Source organism: Jaculus jaculus, chromosome 2 (assembly GCF_020740685.1).
Source record: "Jaculus jaculus isolate mJacJac1 chromosome 2, mJacJac1.mat.Y.cur, whole genome shotgun sequence".
In the NCBI taxonomy this organism is placed as follows: Eukaryota; Metazoa; Chordata; class Mammalia; order Rodentia; family Dipodidae; genus Jaculus; species Jaculus jaculus.
In genome coordinates, this window is record NC_059103.1 from 41,039,589 (window position 1) to 41,051,145 (window position 11,557).

General features: G+C 37.4%; 1 protein-coding gene and 1 pseudogene across 3 annotated transcripts in view; both read left to right on the top strand.

Moving 5' to 3' along the window:
• Dym (dymeclin) overlaps nt 1-11,557 on the top strand; it is a 522,785-nt gene that overhangs the window by 299,435 nt on the left and 211,793 nt on the right. The window lies entirely within an intron of this gene.
• LOC123458540 lies at nt 9,740-10,334 on the top strand (annotated as a pseudogene).

The window sequence follows — 11,557 nt, forward strand, 5'->3', positions numbered from 1 at the left end:
CTGAGATAATGACCCTGCAGTAGAAGGAACCAGTCCTTAGGTAAGTGAGTTTTCCTTTATTATCAGTGAGCTTGTAAAAGGGTTTATAGCAGGTCTATTGGTCTTTGTGTGGAATGAGTTGTGGTAGCTATGGTTAGGGACAAGGTAACAGCACTGTCTCAAGTAAAGCCCTCTGGAAAAAGGACAGCTCCCCTCTCCTTGCAAACCAAATAAGCACACAAACAACAAAAATCAACCTCTGTTGTTGTTTTTCCTACAGAAAAGAAAGTTTCCACTGCTGGTCTTGGGGACCTGTGAATCCTAACTTGGCCTTTCAGTAGATCAAGAGCAGCTCCCCAAGTGCTGGGATTAGAAATGTGAACCACTATACCCAAGTCATCGTTAGTTATTTCTTTAACTATGGTAACACCCAGATTTTGCAACTTCACCATAGGAGTTGGGTGGAGCACACATAATTTTGTTCATACTAGATACTTCTGTTTCTTATTTTAGTTCAAATAAACAAATATGGTTTGAGAACCTGTGACTTAATAGTATTATGTTAGGCACTGAGAAGGTAGAAGTGAATTATGGCATACTAAAGAACTTAATACAGTGAGGGAAATAAACATAAATATAGCTAATGAGAAAATGTCATATTTTCTAAGATAGATTTAAAAGGAGAGTCCACATTTGCCAGGCAGATTTATGTAGCAAAGGGGAGTATAGGCCATAAGGTTAACATGAGCATCAGAATGGTACGTTTAAGAAATGATAAGGTGGCTAATATGTAGGATAAACTAGAGAGTGGTAGACATAAATATAAAACTGCAAATGACTTTGTGATATTTCTTTTCTGATAGTGAAGCAGTCAAGATCACCTAGTATGTTGATTTCCGTGGTGAAGGAGGAATAGAAGACTAGCAATGACTGGCATTTACAGTTGGCAACAAGAGACTAAGTTTCCAAATAAAATCAGTGGTACAAACCATGTAATTAGTGGGTTAAAGGGAGAGAGTGTTCCATACAAATTGAAAGAAATATATATTTAGTGTTAATTTTTTAAAAATTAGGTAAAATTTACCATATATAAGATCTTGGCCGTGTGTGGTGGCGCACACCTATGATCCCCTCACTCAGGAGGCAGAGGTAGGAGGATAACTGTGAGTTCAAGGCCAACCAAAAAAAAAAATCAGGTAAAATTTAAAATATTGTGGTAATTAGTGATGGGAAAAAAATTGTGCAATTACTGCTACATTTTAAGAGAAAATAATGAAAACTTTGGTTTTAGATAACATTTCTTATATTTCTATTAAAATTTTTTCTTAGGGGTATAGAGATGGCTCAGTGTTTAAGATGCTTGCCTATAAAGCCTAAGGACCTGAGTTTGATTCTCCAGTACCTATGTGAAGCCAGATGCACAAGGTGGCACATGCATCTGGAGTTTGCAGTGGCTAGAGGCCTGGTACACCCATTTTCTTTGTCTCTCTGTCAGGTGTATTGGTGCACACCTTTAATTCCAGCACTCAGGAAACAGAGGCAGGACGATCACTGTGAACTCAGGCCAGCCTGAGACTACATAGTGAGTTCCAGGTCTGCCTGAGCTAGAACAGGAACCCTACCTTGAAAAAAAGTTCCAAGATGCTGGAGTATTTTTTCACACACATGTTCAAAAATTATAATTTGTTTCCAACCAAGATGGAACAGCAGCAAAGCCTGCTTCTGATATGTGCCTGAGATGGCAGTGACCAAAGAAACAATGGCTGTCAATATGTAGGTAACAGATCTATTGTAGCATACCAATTTAAAACAAATTAATGTATGAACACATATTCATGTGGGCATTAGTTTCATGTGTGTATGTGTGTTAGCCATAGTGCAACTCTATGTATTATCCTTGGGAACACCATCCACCATTTTTAAGACAGGTTCTCTCATTTGCCTAGATCTCATCAATCAGGCTAGACTGGCTGGCCAGTGATCCCCAAAACTCCTGCTATGTCTTCTCTACAAGTATATACCACCATGCCCAATAGTTTTACAAGAGAATGTGGGGGATCAAACTCAGGCCCTCATGCTTGCCAGACAAGCACTTTACTGACTGAGCTATCTCCCTAGCCCATGTAGTTTACTATTTTTAGAGAATTTACAAGCCACTGGTTAGAATTATAGCTATAGGCCAACAAATAGAGTCATGAAAATACTCAATCTACAAAAAGGAAAAATAAAGAGGAAAGGGAAAAAAGCACGTGGCACACATAGGAGGTAATATAAAATGATAACATAACCATATCACTAGTAATGGTCAGAAGAAAACAGGAGTGACCATCTTAATATCAAAGTGACATGAAAGCATAAATAGTTTTAGAGTAAAGAAATTCATTTTATGACACTGAATTAAGTCATCAAGAGGGCTGTTAGAATCCTAAATTTTCATACAATAATTATCAGCTTCAGAATATATGAAGCTATAAACTAATAAAAGTGAAAGGAGAAACAGGAGCATCTGCATTTTAGAGATTTCAGTGATGCCTCATTAAAAATTAGTGGAGCAAGCAGATAGAAAATGAGCAAGTAAATATAGAAGACTTACTACTACCAACCAACTTGACCTAGTTAGTAGTACAGCCAAATATGTTTTTGTTCCTATTTGCACATGGGAGCACTTACTAGGAAAGACCTAGTCACAGAAAGCATAGTTCTCTGACCACACTGGAATTATAACATATCAGTAACCAGATAGCTCCCTGGAATAGCTTCATTTGGAGATTAAGTGACTTGAACCGGAATATCCCATATATGTAGTGCTGTAACAGAATGCCTGTCATAAACAGCTTAGAGAAGTATTCATTTCGATTCATTGTTTGAGAGGCCATACTTCTGGCCATGCCCAGATGTTTACATGGGTACTGAGGAATTTAACTCAAGTTGTCTCAGCCCTCTTACTTGCTAAACCATCTCTGCTGTCCCTAAAACAGTATTTACAGGTGAATTAATATCATAAAGTGCCTATATTCGAAAAAAAGAAAAGAGAAGGTTTTAAATCAATGACCTCAGCTTTCACCTTAAGAAGCTAGGAAAAGTGATAGAGAAATGGCTTAGTGGTTAAAGACACATTTCCCAACACCCACATAAAGCCAGAAACAGAAAGTGGCACACATGTCTGGAGTTTGTTTGCAGCAGTAAGAGGCCCTGGGGTGCTCATTCTCATTCTTTCTCCCTCCCTCCCTCTTTCTTCTTCCCTTCCATCCTTCCTTCCTTCCTCCTTACTCTTTCTCCTCTCAAAAATAAATTTACAGGGCTGGAGAGATGGCTTAGCAGTTAAGCGCTTGCCTGTGAAGCCTAAGGACCCTGGTTCGAGGCTCGGTTCCCCAGGTCCCACGTTAGCCAGATGCACAAGGGGGCGCACGCGTCTGGAGTTCGTTTGCAGAGGCTGGAAGCCCTGGCGCGCCCATTCTCTCTCTCTCCCTCTATCTGTCTTTCTCTCTGTGTCTGTCGCTCTCAAGTAAATAAATAAATAAAAATAAATTAAAAAAATAAATTTACAAAAAATATTTAAAGAAAGAAAAACAGTCTTAGACAATAAAACCAACTAGAAAAAGAAGCCAGACACTAACTAAATTGTTTGTAATCCCAGTGCTCCTATGGCAAGGTGGGAGGCAGAGATAGCACAATCCCCTCAAGCTTGTAGGCTAGCTAGCCTGCAGTGAGGAACAAGAGACACTGCCTCCAACAAGATAGAAAATAGGAACCTCCGTTTCTTTTCTAATCTTCACACATGTGCCATGGTATGCACATGCCTTTGCTCATACATGAACATCCTATCTTTCTCTTTCTCTCTCTCTCTCTCTGACACACACAAACCCAAACAATTGACCAAAAACAGCAAAGTTTTCCCAAAATAAGAAGACAGTAAATAAGAAAGATGGAAGTCAATAATATAGAAAAGATAAAAAATCAAGAAAGAATAAAACCAACACAATTAAAGCCTTATTCCTTGAAAAGTTCAAGAAAATATGTCTCTAGCCAGGATTATATATGACTAATTCTATACCTTGGATATAAGACTATTCTCTTAAAGAGACTCTGTCTTTTATTATAAACCAAGTGTATATATCTCTCATAAAGCTAAAGAATCAATGATTAAAGTAAGATATTTTTACATAAAATCAGATTTTTAATTGACATGTAAATATAGTACTCAGCTATCTCAAAACATGATGTCAAAAAAAACTTTTAAAAAATATTTTATTTATTCATTTGAGAGAGCGAGCACAAGGCAGAGAGAGAGAAAATGGGCCCGCCAGGGCCTCTAGCCAGTGCAAATGAATTCCACACGCATGCGCCACCTTGTGCATCTGAAAATGGAACCTGAGTCCTTAGGTTTCACAGGCAAGCACCTTAACTGCTAAATCATATTTCAAGACCCCCCCAAAAATCTTTTTACTTTCCGTTTAACTCATAAAATTACCTTAGCTTCTGTCCTTGTCTTTTCCTACTAGAATGCATCTCTTTCTTTAATAATAAGCCTTTAACCACAAAATAACCTCAACCCCAATTGTTCTTCTTAGTTTCTTGACATTCATATATTTCCAGTGTTTCTCCACAACAGAAACTGTGTACCACCCACCTTGATCTAGACTCAGTCCACAGAGGGGCTGGGTTTGGTTTGCACCATATTTCTAAAAAAAAAAAAAAATTATTTTTAACATACAGCAAGTAAAAGCTGGAGTGACAGGTAATTCATGGCCCATATTGCATGCCAGTAATCAGCCAGTAAGCGATGACTTCCATGAAGATGTTTACACTAACACACTGTAGTCACCACAGTAGTAGCTCAGTAACTGTCACTGTCACCCTCACTACATGGGGGGAAACCAAGATTCAGAAAAGCAAAGTGTCCCTAGTCCACAGGGCTAATGAATTAGAGGAGCTAGTCTTTACTACAATTATACCTGAATTATCTTTAATTCTTTTCCAAAAAGTGGGGTTATTTTCATCTTTATTTTTAGTTCTAAAGTTTTAAAAATCATTGAGATCCATAAATAGATGAAGCAAGCTATAAAATACAAGTTTATTACATTATCTAAATTGTGCAAGGTTAAAAAATATATTCATTTGTCAATTTACTTGAAATTCCATAAGTTCAGATTTACTGTAGGCTACCTTCTTGTTTCTGGAATGCTGACACTTATTGTCTGTATTGTCCAAATAGTTTACTTGTAAGCAGTTGAGAAGACATTCCTCTTAATAGTTTTCTGATTTAAATTCATTGCCATGATTCTTTTCCCTAGAAGGAAAAACTAATTGCTGCCAGATAGTAAGGAAAGGCACTGATGACTTTAGTGTTCTGGTTTCAAGAACACAGAATTTTAATGTCATTTTGAGTAAAATTTGTTCATAATTTAGATAACAATTTATATCTTTCATTGAGAACAAATGTCTCTTCCTCACAAAGAAATATTTACTTTTAGTCTGAATAGATGTGATTCTTTAATCCCAGACTGTTTATATCTAAGTAGCATTGTTATCAAGCTAGTGCTGGTGTACTAATTGTTCAAAAACAGACTACTTGACAAATAGTTAAATATGTTACATAAGCAAACTGGAGCTAAATATTAGCTTACACTGTGGGTTGATACAAATCTATGGTATAGAGAATATAACTTGCTCTATTTAAAATAATGATTGACTCTACCCACTAGTATAAACAAGAAATGAAGCAGATTTCTGCTTGTAATAAACTGTCTTTTGCCTAAAGCATTCATTTTTTCAGGAGATAGAAGAGGTGGTACTGGTAGGGAGAGAAGCTCTTTAGTATCTTTGTTGATTAAAATGAGCAAAGTAACAAAGCTGTTAGGTCAAAGGAATGGGAGAGACTGACCTGGAACAGACATAAATTACTCACTCTGAGCTTCTTTCTGTCAAGTAGGGACAGAAATGGCTACTTTCTGATGACTTTTGGCAGTGAGTTCTTAAGTCCAGCCAGCCCTGTACTTGGTATGTAATAGTCTCTGTATAGATGGTCACTACTATCTTTCTGCCTTTCCTTTCTTTGCTGTTCATCTTTATTAATACCATGGAAAAAACTTCAGTTCTTACTTACTGACTTGAAAACATAGTGTGTGGTGACTGTATTTTCCAAGCCAAAATAGTGACATGATTTCTGAGCAAACAGTAGAAGCACATTAGAAATCTAAGTATCAGTGCCTTAGAGAGCTTTACAAGTGGCTTTCTGGAGTTGGGCTGTGCCCAGGAAAAATTAGAAGCACGGATATTCTCTGAACCTAGAATGTCTGCACTAAGTATCTGTCACATCCCTTCATCATTCATAACTTATATAGTGAGGAGTCTGTGATTTTAGACAACCTGTGGTAAACAAGGCTATTGTGCATGGAAACATTGAGATGCTTTGTGAATGCAGTCAAAAGACCTGAGTCAAATTATGTCACTTATCTTAGTCTCAGTACTCAGAGGAGGGAGCTAGGTGACTGACATCTTTAAGATCCCAAACATAACAAACCAGTTCCTTCAGCCTTGCACAACAAATCTCCCCAAATGGCATTAACTGTAGCTGTCTATCCAGTAGGGGGAGCATAAAGCATGACATTATTTCCAGGTTCAGGAATACTGGGGTGGGGGTGTGGAGCTGGGATTAAACATTAACCACAATTCTTAAAACAGGAATCATTTCCTATCATGTTATCTTCAACATGATTTGAGTTATAATTTTCTTTTCAAATGGTGACATTTTTACAACTGATAGAATTCTATCTTTATAATTATTGATAGTTAAAATAACAGCTGTATTTTAATTCATGTTTATTCACAAGAGTCACTATGCTTTATTTCTGGCATTGTTAAATACACTATCATAATAGTGTTGTGCTATCATATTACAACTGTCCTGCCACTATTCTAGTAGCTGCTGTTTGACACCACAAGGAGTTTAAAGTCCACTTTTCATGATTCTCCGTTTGTATATGTTTTTTAGATTACAAAAGTATACTTAAGCACCACCTCTGAACTGTTTTGGATTGTGGCATGGGTGGTTGTAAGTGCAAGAGTTCTGCTGCTGGTGAGCCTCTTCTCTGTCCTGTGGTTAGATGAGGACGGGATTCTGAATTTGCTCCAGATTAGATGTGTTCACTCCTTGCTCCCTTTTGTTACAGTGTTCTCCTCCCTCCCAGCTCCCCACATGTATAGTGTATGTGCACATACTCATGTGTGCAGGAGTACACCTGCGTGCAGGTATGCACGCATGAGTATACGTGTGGAGTTCAGAGGTCAACACTGGGTATCTTCCTCAATTGCCCCTTACATTTTTTGTGTGTTTTTCAAGGTAGAGTTTCACTCTAGCACAGGCTGACCTGGAATTCACTATGTAGTCTCAGATTGGCCTGGAACTCACAGTGATCCTCCCACCTCTGCCTGCTGAGTGCTGGGATTAAAGGTGTGCGTCCCCATGCCCAGCTTGCCTCTTATCTTTTTTATTGACAGGGTTTCTCACTAAACCTAGAGCTCACCAATTTAGCCTAAGGAGGTCATCATCAAGTTCCAAAGATCCCCTGTCTGCATGTCGCCAGTGCTGGACTTAGAGCTCTTGCATGGTGCTGAGGATCAAACTCAGGTCTTCATGCTTATATGGCAAACACTTTACCAACTGAGTCATCTCCCTAGCCCTGGTTACTTACTGCTCTTAAATATTCCCATCCACTCATACTCCTATCTGGGTTTTCCTCTCCTCTTTATTGTTTTCATTACTTGGAAAAGTTAGCTGGGGACACTAATTATTAAACTAAGCTTGTTGAGAATTACAAATCAAATTATTAAGAATTGGAGCCCAGCACTGATGGGCCACACCTTTATTCCCAGTACTTGGGAGGCAAAGGCAAGGAGATGACCATGAGTTTGAAGCCATCCTGGGACTACAGAGTGAGTTCCAGGTCAGCCTGGGCTAGAGTGAGACCCTACTTCAAAACAACTACTACTGCAACAAGAAGAAAGGAGGGAGAGAAGGGGAAAAGGAAGGTAGGAAGGGAAGAGGAGAGGAAGAGAGGGAAAGTAGAGTTAAGGCCTGAGAAGTTAAATGTAGAGCTTGGTCCTGTATGACCATTTTCAGGTGTGTAAATACATCATAGGAAGTGGGAAAGAGGCTCTTTCCATATTTTAACATGAATCCCAGTAGAGGTAAGTTTTCTATGAAGTTACTATAATTATATGTAGTTTTATAGTTTTTCAGGAAAGTATTTCTTTTTAATATTTTATTTTACTTTATTTATTTGAGGGAGAGATATAGAAATAGGCAGGTAGAGAGAGAGGGAGAGAATAGGCATGTCAGAACCTCCAGCCATAGCAGACAAACTCCAGATGTGTGCACCCTCTTGTGCATCTGGCTTACGTGGGTTCTGGGGAGTCAAACCTAGGTCCTTTGGCTTTGCAGGCAAGTGCCTTAACTGTTAAGCCATCTCTCTAGCCCCCTGAAAAGTATTTCTAAACTCTACCTCAAATGATATTTTATATACAAATGGTCAGATTTCTTAACGGGAAACAGGGCTAGGATAACTAGGAGCCATTGCAGAAGAGTTGAAAGATAAAAATAAGGCAGAATAGCTGTCTGTACCTTAAACTTCTGTTCACCAAAGTGGCAATAACATACAAGCAAAAGGAATGGGAAGGTAAGTGCAGAACACGTGTAAGGCAGTGATGAATCACACAGTGGTATATGCAAAGCAAGTGTAAGTTGCTGATGAATCACACAAAGGTCCAAAGGAAGTTGAAATAAACAGATATTATTTTCATGGATCTGAGATTTTTTAATAGTAATAGGGCTGGCTGAAATTGGAAAAAAGAATTTAACAGTAAAGACCAATAACTCCAATTAAGACTTCCTGTTCTTATAACCATCACAAAGGCCAATTATATTTGCTAAATTAAAATTAAGGGCTCAGCTAAAAGAAATCCCAAAGTAATGGTTGAGATTCCAACATCCAGAAAACACCTTTCTTATGAAGTATGTACATAATGTAGGTTTGCATTTCTGCAGGGTTTTTCACAGCGTTGACACCATCATACTTCCTGTGACTATCTTTGTAAAACCCGACATGCAGTAAGCATGCTGTATTTGGTGGGCTCCCCAGAGAGGAAGTTTCTGTACACTTAGGAAGTGCCTTATGACCTATGTCAATAATAGCTTCTAAACTGCCACCCCGCCTCCTCTTGGTCTTACTGTGAGGTAATCCTCTTTCCAGGTGAATTTTTTCATTAAATATTACTTCAGTTCCAATTATTGCCGGAAATGGCATGTACTATGGGATTTTTTTTTAAAAAACCAGGATCAGTGTGCAACTTGCTACTCATGGGATCTTCTCAAGGGAATAAGAAAATACGACAGAAAAAGACAACCTAATTTCAAGTAGTAAAACTTATTTTACTTCTTCACAGAATATACTTTTTCTTCTAGAGAAGAGAAAATACTATAATACTTCTAATAAGTTCAGTATCTTTAGAAATAAATGCTAATTAAAACACATGAGTCATTCATTATACTTGAGATGTATATGAAATGTATACTTTTAGAGTGTATTGCCCATGAACTAAGTATAAAAGTAAATTACTCATTTTTTGAATTATATCAGATTATCAATTATTAGTTATTCTTTCTAAACAGCATGCCAGTGCCAATTTAATAAAAATTGGAAATGTTTGCTTTTAAAACATGCTTTTACGGGAGCCAGGCGTCCTGTGAGTCCGCATCGCTATGGCGGCCCGCGAGGGCCTGCGCTACGCCGAATACCTGCCTCCCTCAGCCCAGTGGCCCGACGCCGACGTGGACCACCAAGCGGCAAGAAGGTTGAAGGTTGATAACTGTAGGTCTAGGTATTGCAGCTTTTGCATTTGCAGGGTGCTATGCATTTCAGATCTGGAAACCTTTAGAACAAGTAATAACAGAAACAGCAAGAAATATTTTGTCTCCTAGCCTTTCATACTACTATAAAGGAGGATTTGAACAAAAAATGAGTAGGCGAGAAGCTAGTCTTATCTTAGGTGTAAGCCCATCTGCTGGCAAGGCCAAAATTTGAACAGCCCATAGGAGAATTATGATTTTGAATCATCCAGATAAAGGAGGATCTCCTTACTTAGCAACCAAAATAAATGAAGCAAAAGACTTACTGGAGGCAACCACCAATCATTAATGGACACTCAGGGACCACATTGAAGACTTACTGGAGGCAGCCACCAAGAATTAATGGATGCTGAAGGACCACACTGAAGGGAAAAGAAAATCCAAGATTTAGAATCCTAAAAACTAGTGTAAACCTTTTCTTCTATCAGTAAACTATGTAACAATAAAAGATGAATAGCCAAAAAAAATGCTTTTATATTATATCTACTTATTAGATATTTTGCTTATTGAATTACTTTAAAGTTAAAAACACATAAATTTACATGAGTGCCTTTGTAAAAGATAACAGTAATTGCCTTTAATGATAGATTCTACTTCACTCACTTATATTTTTATGATATAGTTACCAGATCATGTATTGACAGATCTTGTATTTTACCCATTATTCTCAGCATACTTTACTAGTAATAATTATAGTAATTATATAATATTACTTTTAAAGTTGTTAGTCATCATTCAGCTGTCCTTCTGTCTTCCTTATTTGGATTTTAGTTACCTTTACCTAGAGGAAATTCAGTTCATGAGTTTCACATTGAAAAACAATAACAAAAACCACTGCTTAGTTGTATTCTTTGCCATGTTGTGTGACTAGTGACTTTTGTTCTGGATATGCCACTGTCAGTTGTGTAGTTAGAGTTAAGATCGTATTGAACACTGTAGCATAAGTCCTTGCTGATATTCTTTATGTGTTGTTATGGCAATGGATTGAGTTCTATAGCTGTAAATCAAGGTGGGCCTTTGGGTGGTAACTTTGCTTATTGGAGTTTATACATTAGCCCTGCCTTTTATTTACTTCTGAGTGTTTGAATGCAATGAGTTACTCACTGTTTCTTGTAGTGCTGAAACATGGAGCAGTGTACATGCTAACAGGTCACATAACACTCACTGTAGTGAGGGGCACATCCGTCATCCATACACACTTTGTCTTACTAGTGCCTGAAGTAACTGCATTTAACAAACTGTATCAAGCAGTCACTAAGCTCGTGTTCAGGCTTCTGATCTTGTGTTCTATCTTGTCCTTGATAGAAATGAACTTAGAATAATTATTATATATCTAATACAATATTAGGAATGAATTTTATACTAGTTAAACACTAAAATACTATTTATGATTATTAACGCAATGAAGTGGGAATGAATTACAGTTTACTGTGCTCTAATTTTGCTGTTTCATATAAATAAATGTCAGTCTTCTTAGCAAAAATAAACCTCTTGTTTATAATTTTGTAAACAGGAATGCTAATGTCATTGTAGTTTATTTTATTGTAGTAAAAAACAGAAGAGAAAAACACAACAGTAGACCTTGTTGTAAAGAGAACATTATACAAAGTTAAATAAGCAAGCCCTTAAATAAGCAACATTTGGAGGAAAATATATTTCTAATACATGTAC